Here is a 13,472-nt window from a genome sequence, read left to right on the forward strand (position 1 = left end):
TATTGGCTAATTGCTGTTACTGTTACTTACTCAGGATTTTCTCTGCTAAATTTATTTTGTCAGTCTTGAGCAATTTTGTCCCTTCGATGCCTTAACTGATGTATACTATGACATCTGGTATTTGGAGTTCTGTTCACTAGAAGCTTTCCACAGAAGCTTTAGTACTTTTGTCAATACTTTCATTCACACACATCTTACTAACTTCAAAACCAATCTTAAGACATTCACTTGTAAAGTAAAAATATATTATCATGTTTGTTTTTGTTGTATGTGTAAGGTAACTTACATTACATTGAATTCTGAATCTTTAGCTGACTCGCTGATTGGGGTAGAATTGAAGCTTGTGATGCCTTCTCTATCAGAATCTTTACTATGTTAACACTTCTATCCATGGTGATTTAACCTGTAAAGATATAAAAGTCAGTAGACATTAATTAACAATACAAATACACTGTTGTGATCAGACAAGGCTTACCATACCCAAACTCACAATCAAAATACAGAGATACTTAAAGCCTGAATTTGAGGGCTACAATACTTCCCAAACAATATCTAGAAATGAATGTTGTTCATTATATTTTATTGATAACACAGCACAAAGTTCAAGTTACATCATTTTCAATACAAATGGCAATCATTCTGAACATTGTTGTAATCTGATATGGTTATTCATTTGAACTGAAAACTGAGTGCAATTGTCTCCTGTCCAAGTTACAAAAAAATTATAAGGTTTCTAATGAAAGTGTTGATACATATAAAAAGTAAGTAATTGTACATGATCCGTCACTCTGGAGGAAACACAATCTTTTTGCCCCCCTTTACACAACAGCCATAACACAATGTAGGACATGAGAGAAGGATATTGTCTATGCTAGATTCTGTGATACTGGTAAGGAACGAGTCGCCTGTTAGATATTGCGTTACTGGTAAGGAACAAGTCGCCTGTTAGATATTGCGTTACTGGTAAGGAACAAGTCGCCTGTTAGATATTGCGTTACTGGTAAGGAACAAGTCTCTGATTAGATTTCGTGATAATGATAAGGAACAAGTCTCGTTAGATTCTTGGATTCTCAGCCAATGAGAAACTATGGTGGCCATTTTGGATTTTCCTATCCTCACGAAAAACAATACTTATGCAGAACCTCATGTGATAATTTGTATCAAGTTAAAAGTCAATGGCACTTGCTTTTCTTGAGAAGAAGTCTCGGCCAGTCAGAAGCCTTGGTGGCCATATTTGATTTTTTTCGATCCTCGCAAAAACAAATAACATTTGTAAGGTCATCATGATAATCATTTGTACTAGTGTTCAATGTTTCGTAACTCTAGTAGATATGAATAGATTCCAATGGTTACTGGATCAATGTGATATTTCATGCACATAAACCCACATTCCAAATTTAGAGAAAATCTGACTGAAATACTGTGTGAAAAGAGTAGGAAATTATATCTTTAAAGCAATCAAACTCCATAAATCTCGCAAATATTGATGATGACACTGGATATCAAAATCTGATGATTTGAAGCCATATACCAAATTTGGAAAACATCAGACAATGAAGATGCAGGTTATCATGTGGAAAGTAAAATGGTACATCTTCGTCATTTAACGTCCTATAACTCTAGCAAATATTAACAGACTTCATTGGTTATCAAAGCCAGGTGAGGTCTCATGAATATAAAGCCACATATCAAATTCCAAGACAATCCAACAACATGCGCAAGCTGATCACCGTAGGGCACCACCATCTTGATGTGGGGCTCAAGTTAATTGCATGATTGGCATTAAAATACTGATACCATGATGAAAGTGCTTTTCAGTGCTTTTCAACAAGTCCTTTCAGTCATAAATGCTCTTTCAAAATCCTGAAATATTTTACCGGAGTTTCCTCCCCTGAGCCTGGTAACATTCTGTGTTTTAATATACTACTGAAGAGTAACCCTAAATAAAAGGTGGAAGTTACAATTATAAAGGTTCAAAAATTTCTTCTTCTTTTTTCAAAAATGAGAAATATGTGGAATTATACAATTCAGATTAGAAATAAAATGACAAACAAAAAAAGTTTCAATTTGATTTTAGTTTTAACAATCTATACATTATGAAAAACACAGTACGTTGTCATCTACCAGGGTAACCGAGACATATGCAGAAAAGTCTGACTAGTCTCTCTAATTATTGCAAAAGATTGAAAAAATTCTTGAAGCTTTAGCGTCATGTGAATCTAATCAAATAAAAGAAAGATTTCCTTTCTGTTACAGTAAATGTCAATATATCCTTAGGGGGGAAGACTTCAGACAATGATCAATGTTCTTTACACACAATGACACTAAATAAAATTTACTGTGCATTGAATCCTGTTTATTATGAGTGACAAGGGATACCTTAGAATCTAATTTGGTTTAAAACATAAATACCAATGTTTCTAATGACAAAGAATGGCTATCAAAGGGAAGAGTGAATATTATCTGGTAGTCGGTGTGGCTTAATATTATCTAGTAGTCTGTGTGGCTTAATATTATCTGGTAGTCTGTGTGGCTTAATATTATCTGGTAGTCTGTGTGGCTTAATATTATCTAGTAGTCTGTGTGGCTTAATATTATCTGGTAGTCTGTGTGGCTTTACATTATCCGGTAGTCGGTGTGGCTTTACATTATCCGGTAGTCGGTGTGGCTTTACATTATCTGGTAGTCTGTGTGGCTTAATATTATCTAGTAGTCTGTGTGGCTTTACATTATCCGGTAGTCGGTGTGGCTTTACATTATCCGGTAGTCGGTGTGGCTTTACATTATCTGGTAGTCTGTGTGGCTTAATATTATCTAGTAGTCTGTGTGGCTTTACATTATCCGGTAGTCGGTGTGGCTTTACATTATCTGGTAGTCTGTGTGGCTTAATATTATCTAGTAGTCTGTGTGGCTTTACATTATCTGGTATTCCGTGTGGCTTAATATTATCTAGTAGTCTGTGTGGCTTAATATTATCTGGTAGTCTGTGTGGCTTAATATTATCTGGTAGTCTGTGTGGCTTAATATTATCTGGTAGTCTGTGTGGCTTAATATTATCTGGTAGTCTGTGTGGCTTAATATTATCTGGTAGTCTGTGTGGCTTAATATTATCTGGTAGTCTGTGTGGCTTAATATTATCTGGTAGTCTGTGTGGCTTAATATTATCTGGTAGTCTGTGTGGCTTAATATTATCTGGTAGTCTGTGTGGCTTAATATTATCTGGTAGTCTGTGTGGCTTAATATTATCTGGTAGTCTGTGTGGCTTAATATTATCTGGTAGTCTGTGTGGCTTAATATTATCTGGTAGTCTGTGTGGCTTAATATTATCTGGTAGTCTGTGTGGCTTTATATTATCTGGTAGTCTGTGTGGCTTAATATTATCTGGTAGTTGGTGTGGCTTAATATTATCTGGTAGTCTGTGTGGCTTAATATCATCTGGTAGTCGGTGTGGCTTAATATTATCTGGTAGTCTGTGTGGCTTAATATTATCTGGTAGTCGGTATGGCTTAATATTATCTGGTAGTCGGTATGGCTTAATATTATCTGGTAGTCTGTGTGGCTTAATATTATCTGGTAGTTGGTGTGGCTTAATATTATCTGGTAGTCTGTGTGGCTTAATATCATCTGGTAGTCGGTGTGGCTTAATATTATCTGGTAGTCTGTGTGGCTTAATATTATCTGGTAGTCGGTATGGCTTAATATTATCTGGTAGTCTGTGTGGCTTTATATTATCCGGTAGTTTCATCTTTAAGAGAAATAAATATAAATATTGTTCAAGAATTTGTTCTAAAGCTGCTGAGAGTGGAAGTATACAAAAAAAAAATAATATAGAATACTTCATATCACTGCTGAATATAAGTGAATTTTTACTGTAAAAATGTCAGGGTTTGTTTGAGTCAAGTCATCTCTGAAGTAGGGGGTATCTTCACTTTACTGAATAACATACACCCAGTATGTGGAATATTATCCAGAGTATTTCTGGTAAAATGTCTTGACAATGATACTGTTAACCATGACTGACCTTGGCAGAGAGATAACCACATTCATCAGACCTTCATCTTAGATATTAATCTATAACTGTTACAGAGATTATCAACAATCACTGAGACGATTGGGAAAACACACAGGGACTCGATACCTGACAGCTACAGTATGACATCACACAGAGATCTGATACCTTACAGCTACAGTATGACAACACACAGGGACTCGATACCTGACAGCTACAGTATGACATCACAAAGAGATCTGATACCTTACAGCTACAGTATGACAACACACAGAGATCTGATACCTTACAGCTACAGTATGACATCACACAGGGACTCGATACCTTACAGCTACAGTATGACATCACACAGAGATCTGATACCTTACAGCTACAGTATGACAACACACAGGGACTCGATACCTGACAGCTACAGTATGACATCACACAGAGATCTGATACCTTACAGCTACAGTATGACAACACACAGAGATCTGATACCTTACAGCTACAGTATGACATCACACAGAGATCTGATACCTTACAGCTACAGTGTGACATCACACAGAGATCTGATACCTTACAGCTACAGTGTGACATCACACAGAGATCTGATACCTTACAGCTACAGTATGACATCACACAGAGATCTGATACCTTACAGCTACAGTGTGACATCACACAGAGATCTGATACCTTACAGCTACAGTGTGACATCACACAGAGATCTGATACCTTACAGCTACAGTGTGACATCACACAGAGATCTGATACCTTACAGCTACAGTGTGACATCACACAGGGATCTGATACCTTACAGCTACAGTATGACATCACAGAGAGATCTGATACCTTACAGCTACAGTGTGACATCACACAGAGATCTGATACCTTACAGCTACAGTATGACATCACACAGAGATCTGATACCTTACAGCTACAGTATGACATCACATTGGGATGAAGTACTGCATTGCTACAGTATGACAATATAAAGGGACTTGAGGCCTCACAGCTACAGTATGACATCACATTGGGATGAAGTACTACATTGCTACAGTGTGACAACATACAGGGACTTGAGACCTCACAGCTAAAGTGTGACAACATACAGGGATGAAGTACTGCATCGCTACAGTGTGACATCACACAGGGACGCTACAGTGTGACATCACACAGGGACGAAGTACTGCATCACTACAGTGTGACAACACACAGGGACGAAGTACTGCATCGCTACAGTGTGACATCACACAGGGACGAAGTACTGCATCGCTACAGTGTGACATCACACAGGGACGAAGTACTGCATCGCTACAGTGTGACATCACACAGGGACGAAGTACTGCATTGCTACAGTGTGACAATATATAGCGACTAAATACAGTAGATCTACTGTGACATTATACAAGGACTCAATACCTCACAGCTAATGTGACAACACACAGGGCAGCTATACTATACATCCGATATCACTGTAAACTTGTTTTTTTAAACTGTCTCCTGTGAGGAGACTAGGACTAGGTACCAGATATATGAAATGCCAAACACTGACATTTCCCAGAAATTCCCACTGTGACTAGTAACGGGAATCGTCAACTTAATGCATGTTAAAATACTACTCCAAATGATCACCACATCAGATGCATCAGCAAGTTTTAGCAACGTAATTAGAGGAGAGATTTGGCTGAGGGAGTTCCATTACGTTCACATGTCTAGACCGGAAATCCCGGGAGCCCGAATGGTTTACACAAATAAGAATGGCCCCGTGTCAATCGAGAAGGGAATAATGTGTGGACTTAGTGTAGGTGTCAATGTTGTAATGGCATGACCAGGATTGCTATTGCTTGATTTAGTCACCACATTATTTAATATATTGCTTATGTCACATCAACTTCCATCAAAATTTAGTCACATCAAAATTATTACCCCTAACTCTATTGCGAGGTCCATCAGGTATGGCGACTATAACCCTGTCACATCGTCAAATAAATATGTTACTCTTTATAATCATTCTCTAGGCCTGTTATTATCAATACACACAACATATGCATTTACATAATGCAATTTTGCAGGTTAAAATAGAGACAACTTAATCTGGATAGGAAGAATTCAAGCAAACATAAAAGATGAAACATATGAGATCAATTTGCAGGTTTCTATCTGAAATGCATGACATTAGAATCCAACTTTTTATTGAAATGACCTTTGACATTGCAACAATAGCTGTTGGTGTAGGAGCAAGCAATGTCATACCTTTTGTCCAGTATCAAGAGACTGGAATGAAAACTATGTTGTGTTGATCAAAGTTACCGGCATTTGACCTTTGACTCTTTTTCACGACCTTCATCAGTGTATACAGTCAAGCTGTCATAATTTACCACGATAAATTTATTTTTAACAAATCTCAATCCATCAATGAAGAAAAGGTTAATCAACTCAGACAGCAGTGCCAACTCTCAAGGTCAACCCAATATTTAGACGGCCATGAGTGACTCACCCATTTGACCCATCGGATAATCAAATAACCCGCGTTTTTCATTCAAGACGACTTGCTTTGGAACACCTCTAGATTTATCGATGTTAAATCATATTCTATTGAATAATCATAGTCTCACTCAACCACTCATGTTGTTTTATAAACCTACACATGCCGTGATCAAACGTTGGATTGAGCGAGACAAGGACATAAGATTTGGCGTAATTAGAGGTATCAGACAGACTTATCTTGCATAAAAGAAGGGTAATTTTCAGTTTAGATATATTTTTTTTTTGTGATTTAATTGTCAGTTTGATTTATTTTGTTTTGAAGATGTAAACATTATGCATTGTAAGCAATCATTGCCACAGGCTGCTGAGGTCTGCAATGTGAAGTAGTAAGATACGTTCAAGTTCATGTAAAAATGTTTGGGAAATTTTGAAATTTATCTAGAGTATGGACGTTTTTTCATAACAATAGACGAAGATAAATCAAACTATATATCAATAAGTAATTAATAAAATTGTTGATGTGCATGTTCTTGTGAAAAACGACATGTAATGTTAGCAAGTCATTGTCAAATCAGATCAATAATCACATTTTATAACATTTTCCGCAAGAAGTATTCCTAAACGTTTAAGTTTCAGAGCTTTTTGACAGGATTTTAAACGGTTATTTTCTGATTGTTATTACAACCAGGCATTAGAGAACGAAGACAATGTGTTACCTTTGATTGATTCTTAATCATTATAACAGTCTCGGATTTCTTCTGAAAAAAGATGCACACCACTGCTACTTGTTAAGAGAAAGAGACATGTAATAGAAATTTAGAGAAAGATGCCGAGAGATTGGAACAAGGCAATGACTTATGTCTGTTTGTACACCTTGGGATAACGAACCAATCACAGAGTTACTAGCAGCCAAAGCAGTCAGTTACAGGTATAATAAAGATAGAACATACCTGCAAACTTTCCTCATTCAGTCAGGAGTTTGCCGATTTCCACTACCCCGTTTCCAGATGAGAATTTTGAAAAGTTTGCAGGTATGATATAACGAATGAACTACTGTATATAATAACTAATATGTTTATTCATTTGTGTAAATGTTTTATACACCATTTTTAGCAAAAAAGGTTGTTATACACATGACCCTTGTTTAGAGCCTTTCACTGTTGTTTTCGTTGGTGATGAACTGATGTTTCAATCTAAGAGGTTGGCAATACTGTCCACTTAGAAGAACATGTACTTTTATTGTAAGAAGTATGAAATTAATATTCAGTAATTAAATTGCCTCCCAAATACATGAACATAATAAGAATAACTCTTTCATAGTATAGGACATATGGTGGATTCACACACTCTGTTAAATCTTTGACAATACAAGTTTATAAAAAACATTTAACAGTTTTGCATATTTGAAAAATTATTCAATATATCTTAACAAAATATTCACTTGTATCTTCCCAAAAGATTTACCAATAAAATTTGTTATGAAGCTTAATACTTATTGGTAAACAGAACTAAAATACTTGGTATTTGTCTCAAATATGTAAAATTTCCTTTTTATAGAGAGAAAACTAGTACAATACTTAAGGTAGTTCCTAAATTGGTGGTCCTCACCAGCACTAGTCTATCATAAAATGCCGAACATGTGAAGGGAGATAACTTTGATCAAGCACAGTGTAGTTTAAAACTCCTAATTTTGTCCTACCCATATCACCGATCAGCTGTGAATCACAGACTTGTACTTTTTCATATCACTTTGTTATCTACCCGTACCAGCTTATCTTAGCTGGCACTCAAACCACATGTGTAGAAGTCTGGTCCACTGACACACGAAAACAAATGAGACAGTCATACACTTGACTGACCCCAACAAGAGTGCTGAAATGTGGGAACCAACCAGCTATTAAATTATCTAGATTTACACCTCTCTACACCATGGTTGTAGTTACCTGTTCAATATCAAGTTACCTGAAATTCCAAAATGCATACCTGTGTCATTTTTACCTGTCCATATGTAGAGTACTGATTTAGATTTTCCAGTCTGACTTATGTCATCTGTGGCAGTCGCGACATTAGCAGATCAATCACACTGAGAATTGATCGCTGTGATGGACAGACCATATAAATACCGACATTTTTTAACACGTTAAAACTCTGTCTGGGTCACAGCATGGAGGCTACGTTGGCAGATTTACGAGTTTCACTTAACAAAAATTAACACTTCAGCAAAACTGCACATATTATAATATCCCTTTTAAAGCCATGTATTTAATATCTTTTAAATGCAAACAGTCATTTAAAATCAATTTCATAGTCTGCAATTTTGATAATTAAGTCAGGATTTAAAAATTAAATACATTGAAATTTCTACTCCATAAACTTTCTCTTCTGTCAACGTCCCATAGTGTTATTGGTTCAATAATGGGAGTAATTCATGGCCCAGAAACATAGCAGCTTAAACACTTAGAAAAAATCAATTGGAATATTGTTGAAATTCATTTCTTCAAGGTCTTTTTGTTACAGTCAGTGCTTCTGTATCTACAGTCAATTGATTGAAACTTAAATATGATTTTCACAAAAGTAAATATGATTCTGAATGAGCAAATTCATGAGAGAAGATGACAGGGTAAAGTAACCTACATGTGTAACAGCTTGGGCTGTAGACATACATGTATGTACGAGGCATTACAGCTGCCACATTATAGGTAGTCTAGCCTACCCGTCACACCTTAGTGTGTATACAAATAATTCACCACTCCCAGAAGTGTCCCGTAATAGAACTATAGAGGCTCAGACATTATCATCTATAACCACCATGAAGACCATTAAATGTATTAATTTGTCATAACTTACTGTTCATTTTAGGTTAGTTTTAAAGTCATTGATAAAATAATGTATTTAATTGATTTTTGTAACTGCTAAATATTTTCTTTTATAACATAAATGAAATCCTGGCTTGTTCCATACTTCATTCATCTAATGGAGATGTTTCCAACAGTTGTCATAAAAAAATTCTCAGGAAGTTGGTTTTGCTAGTTTAAAACTTTTTAACATGACACAGTTCTGATGGGTTAATGTCAGAAACATGCAGAGGTTGAAAATGTAATGTCGACCATTCTAATATCTTCAGGTGGAGAATTTGATGACACGTTACTGTCAATATGGACCAAATAGGTTGAGCAGGTATTTCAGATTTCAAGAAATGATATTGAATTTGAATTAATGCAAATTCTCAAAGCAAAAATGAAATGTTTTAACCATAAAATTGTATTTCCTCAGTTTTTGGACTGGCGACAATATCATAAATCCTGTTGTGAATTCAATGGTTCTGCCAACAGCTGTTAAATATCAATCTTTATACCTATATCTACCCTGTGTAAGTCTTGTCATAACACACACTTTCATAAATTATTCCTTGGCCCTCTGTATACATCAGACAGACAGCCAGACAGTCATTTACAAACATGTTTATAAATACATATCTATTATTTAGTCGCACAGTGTCGTGTACAACGACAATCGTCCCACGTGACAGAATTATGAAACAAGTCTGTCTGAGGGGACAGACAATAAATATGACTGGTCACCCAAATTTCCATGAGAATGTGTTATCCCAGACAAAGTGCATATCAATGATACAAATATAGATGAAATTTAACAAGTAAGAAATTTTACAATGGAAGACATTTATGTTTGTGATTTTTATCACCCAAAGGATTATGAAATACATGTATGCTGTGATACAGTTTTAAGTCAACACACTAACAGTGTTAGGTCAACATACTAACAGTTTTAGGTCGACATACTAACAGTGTTAGGTCAACATACTAACAGTTTTAGGTCGACATACTAACAGTGTTAGGTCGACATACTAACAGTTTTAGGTCAACATACTAACGGTTTTAAATCAACATACTAACAGTTTTAGGTGGACATACTAACAGTTTTAGGTGGACATACTAACAGTTTTAGGTGGACATACTAACGGTGTTAGGTCAACATACTAACAGTTTTAGGTGGACATACTAACAGTGTTAGGTCGACATACTAACAGTTTTAGGTCAACATACTAACGGTTTTAAATCAACATACTAACAGTTTTAGGTGGACATACTAACAGTTTTAGGTGGACATACTAACAGTTTTAGGTGGACATACTAACAGTTTTAGGTGGACATACTAACAGTGTTAGGTCGACATACTAACAGTTTTAGGTCGACATACTAACAGTTTTAGGTGGACATACTAACAGTTTTAGGTGGACATACTAACAGCTTTAGGTCGGCATACTAACAGCTTTAGGTCAGCATACTAACAGCTTTAGGTCAACATATTAACAGTTTGAAATAAACTTTTTATAGCTTATCAACAAGTCACCATGTGCAGGAATGATAAGTGCAGTGCATTATAGTTTCCGGTCAGCATGTTAAAATTTTTTTCATAATTTGTTTTAATTATAGTCATTACATCAAAAGTTTTAGACTTTTTGCAAATACATCTAATACAGGTTTCATATCAAATTATCACATTCCATTTTACAGATTTTACACCCAATATTCTGAGAACATGTTTGACCTAATTGTAAGAAAGAACTAAATCAATAAAGTCAACCTGTTGTTGAATTCCAATTGCCTGCCTCTCAATTTGAATCTACATAGGCATCTATCAGGTCTGAGAGCTTAAATCAGAGGCGATTTAAATTCTTTGAAAATTGGACACAATCCCATGAGGTGATTAGGGCTATTTCATTTTCAATTGATCAGATGTCGTAAGGAGATGATGTTTTAACAATCTAAACATCAAGGACCCTCCACCCAGATATATTCAGATATTACTTTCAAGTATTTCACGTGAAAGGAAAGTTTTACATTAACCCTTTGATGCCAAGGAAATATTTTTAAGAATTGTTTAAAGGAAATTTCAGGAAACCTTGATTCTCGTAAGTTAAATATTTTCCGATGTCAAAACGGAGAAAGAAATAAAAGGTCCTCAGTTTAAATTGTATCAAATAAAAAATTGTTACCTTGGAAAACATCAACAAATTAGAAAATATTTGAGAGAAAATGTGCAGATAATGTATGAACTTCGATCAGTACAACCTGGGGCACCATTCTGCCATTTCTTTATCAATATGTCAAAAAGAATTCATCTCTTCCAACAAGAGGGCCATGGTCCTGAACAGTCATCTTACAACTGACGGATAGACAGACCACAGAAATCGATGATGGAGGTCCAACATCTGATGAACCTAAATTTTAAACATTACTAGAAAGGATGCAGAAACTCCTCAATGGTAGGTTCTGTTCATGAAAAACAGTTGCGTAATCATGTTACAATATGGCTACTGTGTCTACCATGTTGCAGTTTTGACAAGTCTGAAAAATAACAACATAACATCAGCTTCTTTTCCTTAACAAAGTAAACTCTGAATGGTTTTCTCAAAGGTGTGCTTGAAACTGTAATGTGCAGACCATTCTTCTAGATGAGTTATGTTGGATTTTGGACCAAACCTAAAAATAAGATTTGGTCTCAACAATATCATGATCATTTCATGCATTTTTTTTCCTAATGATGTTTCAGACAAAATTTGAATGAAATCTATTTAAGCATTACGGGTTAGTAACATTTCGAAGCAAAATATTGATAAATTTTCATTTTTGGCTCCCTGCCCCAAGTTCCAAGGAGTAAAATAAACTTTCTGATTTTTGGAAATGATTCCCTAACATTAAGGATTTTTCAGACCAAATTTGGTTAAGAAATGTGCAGACATTAAAAATGAGTAGTGTTTTAAAGGACAAGTTTATGGATGGCGGATCGCGCAAGTCACATGACGCGCAATAGCTATAGGTCATCTTGTACCTTTTGGTCAGATGATCCAAAAATGTAAAATAGAAAAATATATTATTGGGTTAAGAAAAATCTATTTATAATTTCTCTAACCACAATGTAATAATCATGTGCAGGTGAAAAATGATTGTTTAGCACCTTTCCTGCTTAATTGAACAAATCCGATAAACTGTGATTCATCTACTACTTCCTGATCATGTAGGTGGGTAGAAAACGCGCCTAAATGAACAAAGATACTAGTCAGAAATCTGCACTTCTGGAAGGGTCAAGGATTAACAGACAGACTCAAGATCTGATAAGGGGAGATAAAGACATGTGGTAATGACATTTGATCCTGTTTGGAGTGGTTACATATCAATATGCCAATCGCCTGTCAAATTGTTACCACTCTTATGACAACTGTTCAAAACTTGATAGGTCTTCGTTCAACGAAAGATTGTGTCAATAAAATGTTCAAATCAGCATTCTTACAACCATTGTATTGTCTGATTAATCTTTTTGGTACACAGGTATGTTGATCAGGCTACCGTTTTACCGTAAAACAAAATGTCAAACACAATAGTATGCAAAATCACTGATTTTAGTAGAGTCCTCAACATCTTGTTTCAAATCCTGTGTCTAAAACCAGTTCATAAACAAATTTGGGTTCTGAGCATCTATTCCTACTACATAAAGGCCCGAAAGTTTGAGGTCCTGGATCATATACCCCTTAACGGATTATCCCGAGGGACCTTGATGTCCATCATTGTTAGGTCTTTACTTGCTCCTTGAAAGTTCGATCCTTTTCCGTCTTTTCTCTTCACTTATATGTAATCTGAAAATTCTGATCGAGAAATAACTTTAACTGTCCAATCCAAGACGGTCTCCTGTTGACCACACTGTTTTTTAGATCGTAAAGAAAGAGAGTAACCTTCGTATGAAATTTGAGAAAGATCTATTTTGTACTTTCATTGTAAAAATAAATGTCAGCTGCTTATCAGCTATTTTGTTTTCCTTATCAGTCCCAAAATCAATAGAACACAACTAGGGATCAAGGGAAACCTACATGAGAAAGATGCATCCAGTACTTTTAAAGAAACAGTGATAAAAAACACTTTCATATTCAAAATCTCGCATGTCATACATTTTGTTTTTCTGTCAAGTTCCAAAATCG

The 13,472-nt window shown here is 35.5% G+C and overlaps 1 long non-coding RNA gene across 1 annotated transcript in view; it reads right to left on the reverse strand.

Annotated features, from left to right (window-relative positions):
• Window positions 1-332: 332 nt before the first annotated feature.
• The window catches only part of LOC132547525 (uncharacterized), a 50,062-nt gene continuing 36,922 nt past the window's right edge, over window positions 333-13,472 (reverse strand). The window contains exon 3 of the long non-coding RNA XR_009554122.1: window positions 333-403. This is a non-coding gene — a long non-coding RNA (uncharacterized LOC132547525). The remainder of the gene's footprint in view (window positions 404-13,472) is intronic.

Source organism: Ylistrum balloti, unplaced genomic scaffold (assembly GCF_031769215.1).
Source record: "Ylistrum balloti isolate Yb309-2 unplaced genomic scaffold, AGI_CSIRO_Ybal_v1 Utg369614, whole genome shotgun sequence".
NCBI classification, from domain to species: domain Eukaryota; kingdom Metazoa; phylum Mollusca; class Bivalvia; order Pectinida; family Pectinidae; genus Ylistrum; species Ylistrum balloti.